Here is a 13275-nt window from a genome sequence, read left to right on the forward strand (position 1 = left end):
TCTCATCATCTTATACCACGGAGGGGTGTGGACAAGGCCCCCGAATAGTCTCCCCCAAAACTCATGTGCACCCGGAATCTCAACATGGGACTTTAAAATAGGGCCCCCGGTGTAATTAGTTAGAACGAGGCCGCACTGGACTGGGCGGCCCTACAGCCACAGACGCGTCCTTAAGAGAAGGTCACGTGAAGAGACAGAGAGGCACAGAGAGGAGGCCACGTGATGGCGGAGGCAGAGCTGGAGTGATGGACCGCAGCCCAGGAACTGAGGGGAGGCCTTCCAGGGGCGCCCGCCCGCCCTGCCGGCACGTTGGTTTCAGGGTCCCGGCCCCCGCGACTGAGAGGGTGACATGTTGTGGCATCTCCAGGACAGGGGTGCATGGCCTCCGGTGGCCCTCCCACTCCCAGGAACTGAGTCTTGAGATAAGTAACCAAGGAGAGAAGGCCCCCAGCCATTTCTGACCCCTGAGTGGTTCCTATACTTTTTCCAGACTGTTCTCGAGGCCCCGATCAGCTCAGTGGCTCCCTAATGTGCTCCTAATCATTGTCTGTCTGTCTTCTTTCCGCTTTGGTCGGACAGGGTTGATTACGATTATCTCAACCAGGGAACCCAGACAGTCACGTACTGCCGACCTCTGGGTAACAGCGCAGGTAAAGATGCTCAGGCAGCAAGTGGACGCGACTGAAGTCAAACCGGATACAAGCGAAATGGAATTTCCTGGCTCTTCTAACTAAAAGCTCCCAGAAACATCACGGCTTCAGGCGTGGGGGGATCCAGGTGTCATAGGAGCCCGTCCCCCCCGTTGCTGGCACCACAGGGCCCACTTCTCAGATGTCCACGAGGCCCGTTCTGCAGCCCCAGGAGAGCACCCTTTCTCGGGGTTTCCCCTTAAATGCTGGGTCCCACTCTCATTGGTGACGATGGAGTTTGGTCTTCTTGAATCAGCTGTGCACCTCTCCCCGGAATCACCTCAGCCAAGGGGATGGATATGCAGACTGTCCAAGTCTGAAGGACATGACACCCGTGCTCAGCCAGACGTGAAGTCAGAGGTCCCCACGGGGAAACACACCGAACGACCCCTGGGGCTCGCGGAAATGCGTCCCCGTCGGCTCCTCAGGTTCACATCAAACCGAAGGCACGGTCCTTCATCTGACACCCAGGCCTCGGCCCCCCCGGCCTCCAGCTCACCTCCGCGCCGTCGCTGGTGGGGCGCCGTGGGGCTGCACAGAGTCTAACCTCTGCGTCCCGTCCAAGAACGTGACCAGCCGTGTGTGCCGTCAGCAGGCACGCAGCCTGGCGACCGCAGGAGGCCTGAGATCATGGGAACAGGATGTCACATCGTTCACGGAAGTGCACACGTGGGTGGAAGAGCCGCTGAGCGTCTACCCCACATGGGACGAAGGCTGTGGGTGAGGCGCCAACGCATCTGTCCGAGGTCAGGGGAGGCGGGAGCCAGCACCGGCTCTGCAGCCGGGGTCCGCGGCACCTCCCGCTGGGCGACGAGCCACGACTGCCGCGCTGACAGCCCCGTGTCCTGGTTTCTGCTTCCCCACGGGCGGGCTGCCCCAGCCCCAGGTCACGGCTGAGGGGGCAGGTGGCTCTGGCCGTTGGGACAGTGCCCAGCTTCTTGGGTGGGAAGTATGCAAAGGGGACCTTCCCGGGGGTGGGCAGGACCCCCACCAGGGCTGGGACCTGGGCTGGAGGTGGGGTGCTCGCCGCTCCCCGTGCTCGGGCCGCCCCTGGAATGCCTCAGCCCTGCAGGAAGGACCTCCCTCCACAGTTCTGCGAGCCCTGTTTTCAGACGGTTCCGCTTCCAGGACACCGGCTTTGCTCCTGTGGGACCTTACTGAAGAACCCGGAATCCCGACCTTTTCTACCTTCGCTAAGGCTCTGTTTATGGGCTGAACTGGGTCCCCCCCAAAAGCCATATGTTGAATCCCTAACCCCAACACCTGGAGTCAGGGCCTTTAAAGAGGTAACTAATGTAAAAGGAGGCCGCTGAGAAGGGCTGCAATCTAATGGGACGGGTGTCCTTAAAAAGAAGGGATTAGGCCCTGGCCGGGTGACTCGGTTGGAGTGTCATCTTGTGCACCACAAGTCTGCAGGTTCGATCCCCGGTCAGGGCACTTACGTAGGCTGTGGGTTCAATCCCCTGTCAGGGTGCGTATGGGAGGCACCAGTTGATGTTTTCTTCTCACATTGATGTTTCTCTCTCCGCCCCTCCACTTCCTCTCTCTCTAAAATCAATAAAAACATATCCTTGGACGAGGATTAAAAAAAGAAGAAGAAAGATGGCGGCCTAGGTAAACACAGCTCGCCTCTTCACACAACCACATCAAAATTACAACTAAAATATAGAACAACCATCACTCAGAACAGTCAGAAATCAAGTTGAATGGAAGTCTGACAACTGTGGAATTAAAGAAACCACATCCATCCAGACTGGTAGGAGGGGGGAGCAGAGACACAGAACAGGCTGGTCCTTCACCCCTGTGTGGTGGATAAAAATTCAGGAGGGCTGTCTCGGGAGCAAGGAGTCCCAGCCCCAGCCTGGGGTCCCAGTGCCAGGAAGATAAGTGCCCAGAACTTCCGGCTGCAAAAACCAGCAGGGATCGACTTGGTGGGAGAAACTGCCGGAGTCCCAAGCAATTCCTTTTAAAGACCCCACACACGGACTTACTCAGATTATACCCCTAGAGCTCCAGCACTGGGGCAGCAGCTTGAAGGGCACCAGTGGCACACAGGGAGGAACTCACGTGTCTGGTATCAAGGTGAGAGCTGGGGGACAGCTTTCTCCCTGACAGAAAGACAGGCAGGAGTCATTGTTCTTTTTCTGAACCCTCCACCCACAGAGCCACAGAGATAGCAGGCTGGTGCCGTATCTGAGACTCCATCACCCTGGTTAACACTGTTTGACCCGCCTTGGAGATCCCCTGAGGCTCTGCCCCACCCAACTTACAGGCCCATCCAAGCTGCTTGTCCATATGAGTGGCTGGTCTTGGCTCAGGCTTCACAACTTCCTACAACCTCTCAAGCAAGCAACAGCCGGCCTCAGTGAGCTCTCAGGTTGTGTGCCTCTTGCTAAGTGGCCCCAGGCCCGGCACCAGCAGCAGCCAGCCTAGATTCATAGCTTCCTTTGCCTGGGAACCTCCAAGCCCAGCACAGGGAGCAGCCACCTCAGATTGCTGTAGAGCTCAGGCAGGTGGCACCGGGCAAAACTCAGGTGGGCGCTGACCTTGGCCTGCATCACCCGGGAAACCCCAGGGCCAGCGCCCCCAGTGGACAGCTACAGACCCTCCCCCAGGACCGGTGGCTGCGGCCGGCAGCAGGCGAGAGGACTCGGGGCGACTCTCTGTGTGGCAGAGTGGGAGGCTGGGGTGCACCGTGGCTGGGGATGTGCCACAGTCCGTCATTCGGCTACTCGCTCAGCCCCTGGGTGACCCCGGGCCGCCACTCTGACCTTTGTCAGCGTCCCCTTCTCTTCTGCCCGTGGTGACACCAAACATTCATGGCGCCCTGGGCACCGGCTCACCTGTCTATGCTGCCGCCCTCGGGAAGCACCTGCCAAGGAGATGGAGCCCCTCACGGACGGCCCCTCCTCCGCCTGCTTGTCTCCAGGACACAGAGAAAAGAAAGCAGACTCGGGAGAGTGGAATCGTTTTCTTCCTGTGCTTTAACGAAAGAAGTCAGTGGGAAGAAAACTGATTCGTGAATAACGAAAAAAAGAGCTGATTTGGGGGAAATTTTTCGTCCTTGTAGACGGGGCTACTTCCCCAGCACAAGCAAGGGCCCTAACACCCCGTCCGCGCCGCGGGCTCTGCTGCGTGGCTGTTCATGTTGGGAAGCAAGGGAGAGGCCGGGAGCCAGCTTCCCGGGCTTGGCGCGGGTGGGGCTGGGCCAGAACAGTCCTTCACGGGCAGCCGCGAGGCCGGGGGGCAGGAGGCCCACCACCCGGGCTTCCTCGGCGCTTCACTGCGAACCCGCGGTGAGCCCGTGCGTGTGTGCGCGTGTGTGGTGTGTGCCCGTGTGTGTGCGCGTGCGTGCGTGTGTGCGCGTGTGTGGTGTGTGTGTGTGCGCGTGTGAAGCTCTGCGCGTGGGGACCTCCTGCCGGGGCAGCGCCGCCACACTGCAAAGGGCGCAGGGGATTACTGGACCGTCACTGTGGCCAGTGCCCCTAATGGAAGCGCAGGGACGGGGTCAGCAGATGAACCCGTGACGGGGACACAGGGAGACAAGAGGGGGAGAGACCGGAGGATGGAGGGGGAGGACATTGCCGGTGATCACGGGGCTGTCGGAGGGGCGGGTGGTGGAGGTCTGAGACAGCCCTGTGGCCTCACGTGGGAGAGGACTGACTGGACGTGGGCCTGCCGGGCAGGGCGGCGCAGGAGGGAGCGGTGGCCGCTGGTCGGCAGGCTCCCCTGCAGTCAGTCACACGGCCCCGCACTCGGGAGGGCGCACGCCAGGTGTCGCTGTAGGGACATCCCTGACCTCTGCGCGCAAGCAGATCTTCCACTGGCCTCGGGGTCTCCATGCTACGTAGCCAGTCCTGTCTGTGACCCCGAATCACGGCAGGACGGGCGCCCCACCCGGCTCTTCAGCTGCCCAGGCAGGTGGGAAAGTTGGGCCTGACCAGGGCACAGTGTCCCTGGGTCCAGAGAAAGACGAGCTGGATGGGGGAACACAGGACGGCGGGACAACAAGCGCCCCGTGGGGGGGGGGTGGTAAACAGCAGGAGCCCCAGCAGCAGTGACGGATGGGCCGTCCTGAGGTCCAGGAGCTTCTAGAGCCGGGCGAGGGGCCCAGGCAGGTGTGTGCCCCACTGGGCTGGGTGAAGGGCTGCACAGGGATCACCAACCAGGACCTCATCTTTCTGCCTCTGAGGCCACTGCCTGGCCGGGCCAGCGGTCGGACAGGAGGCTGGTCCCCGGCGCAGCCGAGCGACCCTGTGGGAATGCTGGCAGGGCCCGCCGCCTCTCCGAGTGGAACAGACGTCCTCCCACCGCGAGGGCTGACGGAACCGCTCCACATCCTCACTCAACGCGTTCCCTGCTCCTTAGCCACAGGCCAGGCTCTGCGGAAACCACGATGGGCTAAAGCTTCGGGGGGCTGCCGAGTGCCTGGGGACGCAGCTGACACCCAGGGACAAAGGCCCCGAGCCCGGGGAGCGGAGAAGACTCCGTGATGGGGATGGAAGCGGCCTTATTTTCGTTCTCCGCAGCCCTGCACACTTGGCCCAGGGCCAGGGCTCGTAACTTCCTGCTCATTTTTCAGTGACAGAGTCTTGGACTCATTTTTGGTTACAAACACAGTCTCGGGTCCAAAATTAAGATGTTCAGTCCCAGGTAACAGTCAAAACAGCAAAGCTGATGTGGCACTTGGTCCTGGCCCTCCCAGCACAGCTCGGCAGGGGCCAGAGGAGGGGTGGCAAGGGCATGGGGTTCGGGTGGCCTGCCCAGCAGCCCTCAGCTCCCTCAGCCTGGTGGTCACTAGGGCAGCAGCCCTTGTGGATGGCAGACCCCAAGATGGTTGCAGCCCATGAACCCTGGTGCCGGCCCCGGTCCCCCTGCCCCACAGGCCTGGCAGACAATGAACGCGGACGAGCCCCCCCACCACCACCACCAGACTCTCCTAAGCGGACTCACATCTGTCCAGAACTCTTTCCTCACCTCCAGCCTCCTGCTGCTGCTGGATGACACCGGGATGATGCCACACCGGCCACCTCCCCTACCCCGACCACAGGGGAGACACTGTCCCCAATGCAGCAGCTGCCCTGGCTCGCCGCCAAAGCAGGGGTCCCCTTTGCCTTGTCCGCTGGGTTCCCCTGCTGAGCCACCCAGGCCCCTTCTGGGGGCACATCCAAAGCTCTTCCAGCCTCTCTCCTTGAGCCCCTCCCCAGCTGAGGACTAGAGCCTGTCCCTCCCCCCCACCCCGCACATCCCCAGGGGGGCCGGGTGCCATCCAGCACAGGCAAGACATCATGACTAGTGCATTCCACAAACGTGCACGGGGACTCGTCCACCCAGTAAACACGCACAGACGCGCCATGACAGCGGCCCTGGGTCAGCAGGAGGAGGCTGGGGAAGGAAGGGCCCACGCCGGCAGCTCCCACCTCTGCTCCCCGCTTCTGCCCCCACCCCCGCTGCCCCGCGAGGCCCCGAGGAAGTTCAGGGGGACGTTCAGGAGGACGTACCGCTGGCAGAGGCCAGGAGGCCTGACTGACAGGCCCGGGGCGCCCAGAATCCCTGCCACACACACGCCCGGCGTGCGTGACTTCTGCGCAGCGGGTGTGAATTAAAAACGAGACAAGTGCACTTATTCTTAGGACATCTGGGCTGCACTTCCTGAGACATTGAGTCGCCCGGCAGCCAAGCCAGAGACAGGGAGACCTTCGCGCACCCGCAGCGTGGATCGGGCAGCAGTTCGGGTGACTTAACCAAGAACAGTGGCAGTTCTGCTGTGGGCAAAGCAGGTGGCTCTGCCCAGGGGCCCAGGGGACGGGACCAGGGCGCGGCCAGGGGCGGGGCGGGGCCAGGGTCCCGCCCATAGGGAAGACAGTAAGTGGGGGCGTGAACAGCAGAGGCTGAGACCCCACCCCACTCAGGGGGCCTGGGATCGGACAAGTCCAAGGGGAGAGACCAGCACCGACCTCGCCCCTCACTCTTCCCCAGCCCCGCCGTGGGCAAGGCCGGCTGGCGCTTACTCGGAGAGCAGCCCCTCCCTCGTCTGCGCGACAACACGAGGACCAGGTATCTGAGAGCCTCGTGCACAGGCGACAAAAGCACCTTAAAGCCAAAGTGCTGCAGGAAGAAGGGCCGTGGAACCGGACACCGATAACCCTGAGAGAGGGACCCAGGGCAGGGACGAGGAGCGAGCGCCGTAAAAGGACTGGAAGGAAGAGTCTCACGTCTACGCTAAAATGTGACAGTGAGAATTGTTAAAACCTAAATAGAATGGTTGGAAAGTAAGGCTGAGGAACATCTGGAAAAGAAAGCAAAGGAGCACCCTGGACGGTGTGGCTCAGTGGGCTGGCGCATCGTTAGGACACCAGCAGGTCGCGGGCTGGGTCCCCGTCAGGGCACGTGCCTGGAGGGGCAACCGATCGACATCTCTCCCTCCCACCCCCCAGCCCTTCCTCTGCTTTCCTCTCTCTCTGGAAGCAATGAAGATATTCTCTGGTCAGGATCAAAAATAAACAAAATAAAATAGTTAAGATGATCACTTTAGAAAAAAGAAAAAGAAAAAGACGAAGAGATAGAAAACGGAAGAGGTAAGAAGATTAGCAAATGGGTCTCGAGGGAGGAAAAGGGAGGAGAAAAATCACAGAGAAGGAAACCATCCACAAAACGATCTAAGAAGGTTTCCTAGGACAGGATCACGAGAGAGCAGGAGGGGGGCGGGCGGGGGCCTCCATCACGCGCTCGCCTGCTGGGCACGCGCTGACTGCAGAGGTCAGGAGGCGGGCCCAGGGGGCCCACGAACGTTTTTAACCGAGGCTCACCAGGACACACGGGGGCCTCACAACCAGCGCGCACACAGACGTCCAACGGGTTTTACCCGACGGTGTCCCAGCCTCCTGTATTTCACTTCACTTCTGTTAAGGCGCAGGTCACCCTCGCCCTGCCGAGGCCACAGCCCGCCACCGGGAGATGACCTGCATCTAAAAAAAACCCCAAAAATGCTAAGCTAGAGGGCTGGGCAGCTGGTGGCTGCCATGGAGGTCCGTGTCCCTCTTTGCTAAGTCCGCAACTTCACCCTGAGCCCCAGGGCGCTCCCTTTTACAGCCAGCTCCCGATCCACCTTTGTCTCTGGGTGGCAGGAAGCCCAGGAGAACAGATTGTTCTTCCCAGCTCGTGGGGACACGGCTGCAAGCTGGGAGTCTAGGGGACCAGCTGGGGTCCGGCCGGGAGGAGGGAAGCCGCAGTGGACGCTTCAACCCCAGGATGTGACCCAGAGCACAGGTGGCACCGGGTACATAACCCCAGGAAGAGGCTACCACCCCTGCACTGGGAGGACAGAAGGGGACAGAGCGGATCTCCAGAGCCCAGGCGCTCAAAGGACCAGGCGGTCCCACAGATCTCCTGGGAGGGGGGACGGAACAGCCCCGAGGGCAAGGGGCTGGTTCAGGGGGCAGCAGCAGAAGCCCGAGGCAGGAGCGGTGCTGGTGGCCGCAGCGCCGCTGAGAAGACAGGACGGCAGGACCCCCGCCCCTCCGCTCCGTCTCCCCGGCAGCCTGCACTGGAGAGCGGGGGTGCGAGAACGTCAGACCCACAGACCGTGGCTTTGGAGCAGAGAGAAGCAATGTCAACAGCCAGCAGCCCTGGGAGCAGGGGTGCCCAGCAAGGAGGCCACTGGGGGACCCCGGGAGGCGCTGTCCTCAACCAGCTGCCACCGGGATGGAGAGACCGTTCGGACGTGCAGGGTGTTCCGAAGGCAGAGCTGCCGAAAGAGGCGTGCGCAGGACAGCCGGGAGGATTTCGGGGTGGGCAGGCGGGAGGAGGGTGTGTCAGGGTCCTGGGGCTGCCGGGACAAATGGCCCCCCACTGACTGGGCAGTTTAATGCAAAGACCATTTTTCCAAATAAATTCACAGGTTCTGGATATCAGGATGCAGACATAACTCCTGGGGCCACCATTCAGTCCCCCAGGGGGCAGACGAGGCGCCCAGTCTGGGACGGCTGCAGTGGAGGGGCCTCTGAGGTCCGAGAGACGACGTGAGCAGGCTTTCGCTGGCAGCTGTGGGGAGGTGTCCACGGCAGATCACGGAGAGCCGCCGGGCTGGGAAGTGGCTCCAGCCCGCTTCCTGGAAGCGAGCCCAGCGGGGCCTCAGGCGTGGGGGGTTTACGGGGGCCGGTGAGGAAGCAGGGCCAGCCTGGCTCAGCGGCACTGGGGGCATCAGAGCCGTCAGCCTCCAGGCAACAGGCTGCCCTCGAACCTCCGCATCTCACTGAGCTCCGTCCCAGTTCCTGAGCCCAGAACCCAGGAGCAAACCACAAAGTTGTGGGTCAGTTTGTTATGCAGCCATGGCAACGGGAAGGGCCGGGAAGCCCTGCCCCAGGGAACCTGGCTCCAATCCCACCCCAGCAAGGCCCTCTCCATCCCCCGTACCCACAGGAAAGACAGCCCGTGTCCTGCCAGAGCGGGAGCCCCCACGCCTCAGACCACCCTGCTTCGGTCTGTTTTCTGCAACATGAGAAACTATCTTCCCGTAAGGAAGGCTCCATGTTTTGAAAACGGTTTCCATTCTTGGCATCACTGCTGGGGGTCACACATGGGGGTGCTGGGCCTCTAAGCAGGACTTGTGTGTCATCTTGACCGGAAGTCTCCGTTCTGCGCCTCCTGCAACACAGGCTGCCCTCCCTGATGGGGGCAGGGGACCCCTGGGGGGACCGGCACCTCCCACGGCCTGGAGCATGTTGTGCGGCCCATGGCCTGCTCTGCGGGGACCGGCCTCAGGCTCACCCCCCGCCCAGCGCCCTGCTGGAGTCTGCACCGAGGCGTCCCCGCGGGAATTCTGAGAGCAGGCTGGCGCTCCGCGTGGGACATGCTAGGCCGCGGCGCTCAGCTCCCTAGTGCTGGACGCCGGGGAGGACACGTCACCAACCAGCTGCAAGCTGTGTCCTCTGGACGTGAGGACAGGGCGTAAACGGGACCAGGACGCCAAGACCCTCCTTCATTTGCTAACGATGACAGACCAGGACTGTCCAGCCCCAGCTGGGCTCTGAGCCACCCAGGCACTGCCACCCCGCCCGCAACTTCCTTCCGTCCGCCCAGGGCCGAGGCAGCCTTGGTGGCACCTCTGAGCAAACAAGAAGCTGGCAGCCCTCCCTCTGCGTGGCCGCGGCCTGTGCGCACGACCTGGCGGATAGGGCACGGGGAGACCACAGCCCCAACGCACCCCCAAAGGCCCACCCGCACAGCCTCACACAGGGCCTGCTCTGCCCAGCCTGGGGGTGGGGTCGGCTGGGAAGAGCCAGCTTGAGTCAGGACCACCAGGTGCTGACAGTGCCACCCGGGGCTGAGGACTAGGGGTGTTGCCGGCGGGGTGTGTTCAACAGGAAGGAAAGGGGACGAGAAACCCTTGCCTGGGTCTGTTTCTCTGGGTCCCGACGGCTCTACCTCATTCCATGAAAAGCACCTAAGTACTGCTACCCCCCCAAGAGGTTCACCTTGATTTTGAGCACACCCCAACACTATGGTTTCCAAACGTTTCTGCACATCTCCATCAACAACATAAATCAAAATGATACCCGAGACCTGGTGGGATTTATCCCAAGAATTCAAGGTTGGTTCAACATTCAGTAACCAATTCGCGTGATATACCTTCTCAGCAGGATAGAGGACAAACCCCACGCCGTCACCCTGACGGGCACGGAAAACGCATATGACAGAGTCCGAGGCCTGTTCACGATATAAGAATAAAAGCTCTAATAAAAAAGGTACAAGCAAATAACAACGCTCAACAAACGCGAGGGGGACAGGAGGGCAAGCTACCGTGCAGATGGCATCCGGGGACCCGGGGGTGGGGGACGCACAGCCCTCCCGACCGCCTCCTCGCAGCGCGGTGCCCAGCCGTGGCGAGTTTATGGCGTGATGACCCTCCCTCCAGAAAGCTGCACAGCAGGACAGCTCCCTGGCAGGGAGGGCAGAGGAGGGGGCTGAGAGGCGCTGAGGAGGGAAAGGGGAAAATCGCTGCTGAAAAAGGCAGGCAGCCAAACACGGGAGAGAAGGAACAAAATAATTCACGCACGAAGACCCTTCCTGGCAGAACCGACCATCTGCCCGCCCAGGAGAGGCCTGTTCCTCCCTCCACTTTTCCTCCAAGCAAAGAAGTTTCCAGACCAAATAAGGCCGCAGCTCTTGCAATGCTCCTGGCACAGGACGCAATTCCTTTTAAGTGCCAGGTTCCAACTCGGGCCCAAGACGTCCCGGAGCAGCGTGGTGCCCATCGGCCCACGGGTCCCCCCAGACCGCGCTCCAAACAAACCCAGGTAAACACCGCGGGGCCAGCAGGCGGCGAGGACAGGCCCCCTTGCTAAGAAGGAAGCCCGGTGCCCACACAAGGGGCAGGATCCCAAACCAGCAACGCCTGCAAGCAGCTGACCGCTCCTGGGGCCCCAGGCACCCTGGCCTTGGCTTGAGCAGCACCCGTGTGGGAGCCACGTGTGGGTCTCTCTGTCACTGTCACAGCGGCTCTGCAAGATGAAGACAAGGACAGCAGACATTTCAGAGCACTGAAGTGCCAGGCACCGTTTCACGGGCCTGTGATGTTCAAGGCAATTCATCTTCACAGCAGCACTGTGTGAACGGATGGGGAAACAGAGGCATGGGGCCATGTAGCCTAGACAAGGGAAACCTGGAGATGAACCCCAGGGCTGACAAGCTCCAAAGTCAGGGCTCCATCCTGTGCTGTGTGGCCCCCAGACCCCAAAAGGAGGGAGGCACGCCCCCTGGGAGGGAACCGCTGGCTCCCGGGCTCCTGCAGGTCGCCACGGTCACACTGGCTGGCTGGGAAGACGTTTGGCCTGGGGTGTTTTTTCCTTTTTTTGGGCTCCCCTGTCCAGACCAACTGTAGGACATTTTCCAAGCAACCAGCTACAAACATTTTCCTAACAAGGCCTCTCTGGATGAGAAACGGAAATTTTTGCACTGCAGCCGTCAACTCTGACAGTTTGACGATGTGTCAGAACTGGCCGGAGTGGTCAGTGAAGCGCGCAGGCCGCTGTCCGCTGCTCATCGCAGGGACGTCTCAGCGCCGCCGGCGGGGTGGACACCGTGCCTGTCCCCGTCACAGAGGAGCAGACGGGCTCCAGACAGGAAGGGACCTGCAGGAGCCACGTTCGGCAGAGCCAGCATTCTGACACGGGGTCTTCCAGGTCCGGACCCGCCCAGCAGCCCGCCCACACTGTGCGGCCACCTCCCTGCACAGCGAGCTCTTCCTGGCACAACAGCCCACGGGAAGAGCACGTGGGTGAGACACAGGGTCTGCTCCTGCTCTAACAAGGGCAGGCGCACCCATCGGCCTGGCCCCCCATGCTGAGATGGGGTACACCCAGTGAGGTATGCAGGCATGCGCACAACTGGGCCAGCAAAGGCCCTTTTAGCTGCAGTGACAGAAACACAAGGCAGGCCTTCTCCAGCTCAGAAAAGGGGATTTATTAGTTCAGGACACTTGGAAGAGTGGGGTGGGTGTCAGGTGTGGCTGGATCCAGGTGCTCAAACAATGGGATAGGTTGTTCCCCCACCCCCGTTTCGGCTGCGTCTGCATTGGGCTCCCCTCTCCTGCAGACAGGCTTCCTCTGGAAGGGAGGGAGGGGCGCGCAGGTCACCCACAGTGGGAGAAGAGCCAACATCTCTCTTTCCGCATCTGTGGGTGGACCCCAGGGTGGAGCCTGATGGGCCCTGTTTGGATTCTGGCCCATCCTGAGCCTGGCCCTGCTGTGGCCAGGAGGGCGCGGTTCTCTGACCCAACGGAGCACACACAGCCTCCCTGCGGCTGGGCGACGGGGTTATCACCACGGAGACCGGGAGACAAGCAAGCACCCTCAGCAGGCAAAGCAGAGCCGCTGTGCCCCCAACCACGACACCAAACACAGATTTCTCACTGCCCCATGGTCATCTGCGTGCAGGTGCCCCGGCCGCCACGGGTCCCCGAGGGCACGAGGACTGCCGCGCACGGACTGCCGCGCACTGTCCGTGATGCTCCGGGTCACGCGTGCACATGGTGTGCTCTCTGCTTACACAGGTCCAGACACAGAGCAATGGGGGTCCCTGCCCCTCCCCTTCCTGCACAGCTCAGTCCCGAGGACGCTGGCAGGAGCAAGCAGGAGGGCGTGCACGCCGGGCGGGGAGCGGAGGGACGGATGGTGTGCCGCACAGGGGCAGCAGGCCTGGCAGGGGGACGGGTCCCCACGAGAGGCTGGCCCGGCACTGGCAAAAGCAGAGGGTCGGGGTGTGGGCCTGCTGTGGAGAGCACAGTGAAGATGCGGAACAGACACGCTGCTGAGGGACACAGACCAGACACGGCCACCCGAATGGCTGCTCAGGGAGGCTGAGCGTCACCAGGGGCCACAGGACGTGAGTGGCATTTAAGGGGAGTGGCCGAGTGAGGAGGGTCTGGGAGGGAGGACAGCCGAGGGCATCCCAAACGTCAGACCTGGGCTGTGCCGGGGGCGCGGGGGGACGGGACAGAGCTGTGACGCAGGGCAGACCCCCAGGCCCGAGAGGCAGCCGCCTCCCACCGCGGCTCAGCCCACGTAGCCTCGCCTGCTCTGCCCTC

Source organism: Furipterus horrens, unplaced genomic scaffold, assembly GCF_987537825.1.
Source record: "Furipterus horrens unplaced genomic scaffold, mFurHor1.1.pri manual_scaffold_2, whole genome shotgun sequence".
NCBI classification, from domain to species: domain Eukaryota; kingdom Metazoa; phylum Chordata; class Mammalia; order Chiroptera; family Furipteridae; genus Furipterus; species Furipterus horrens.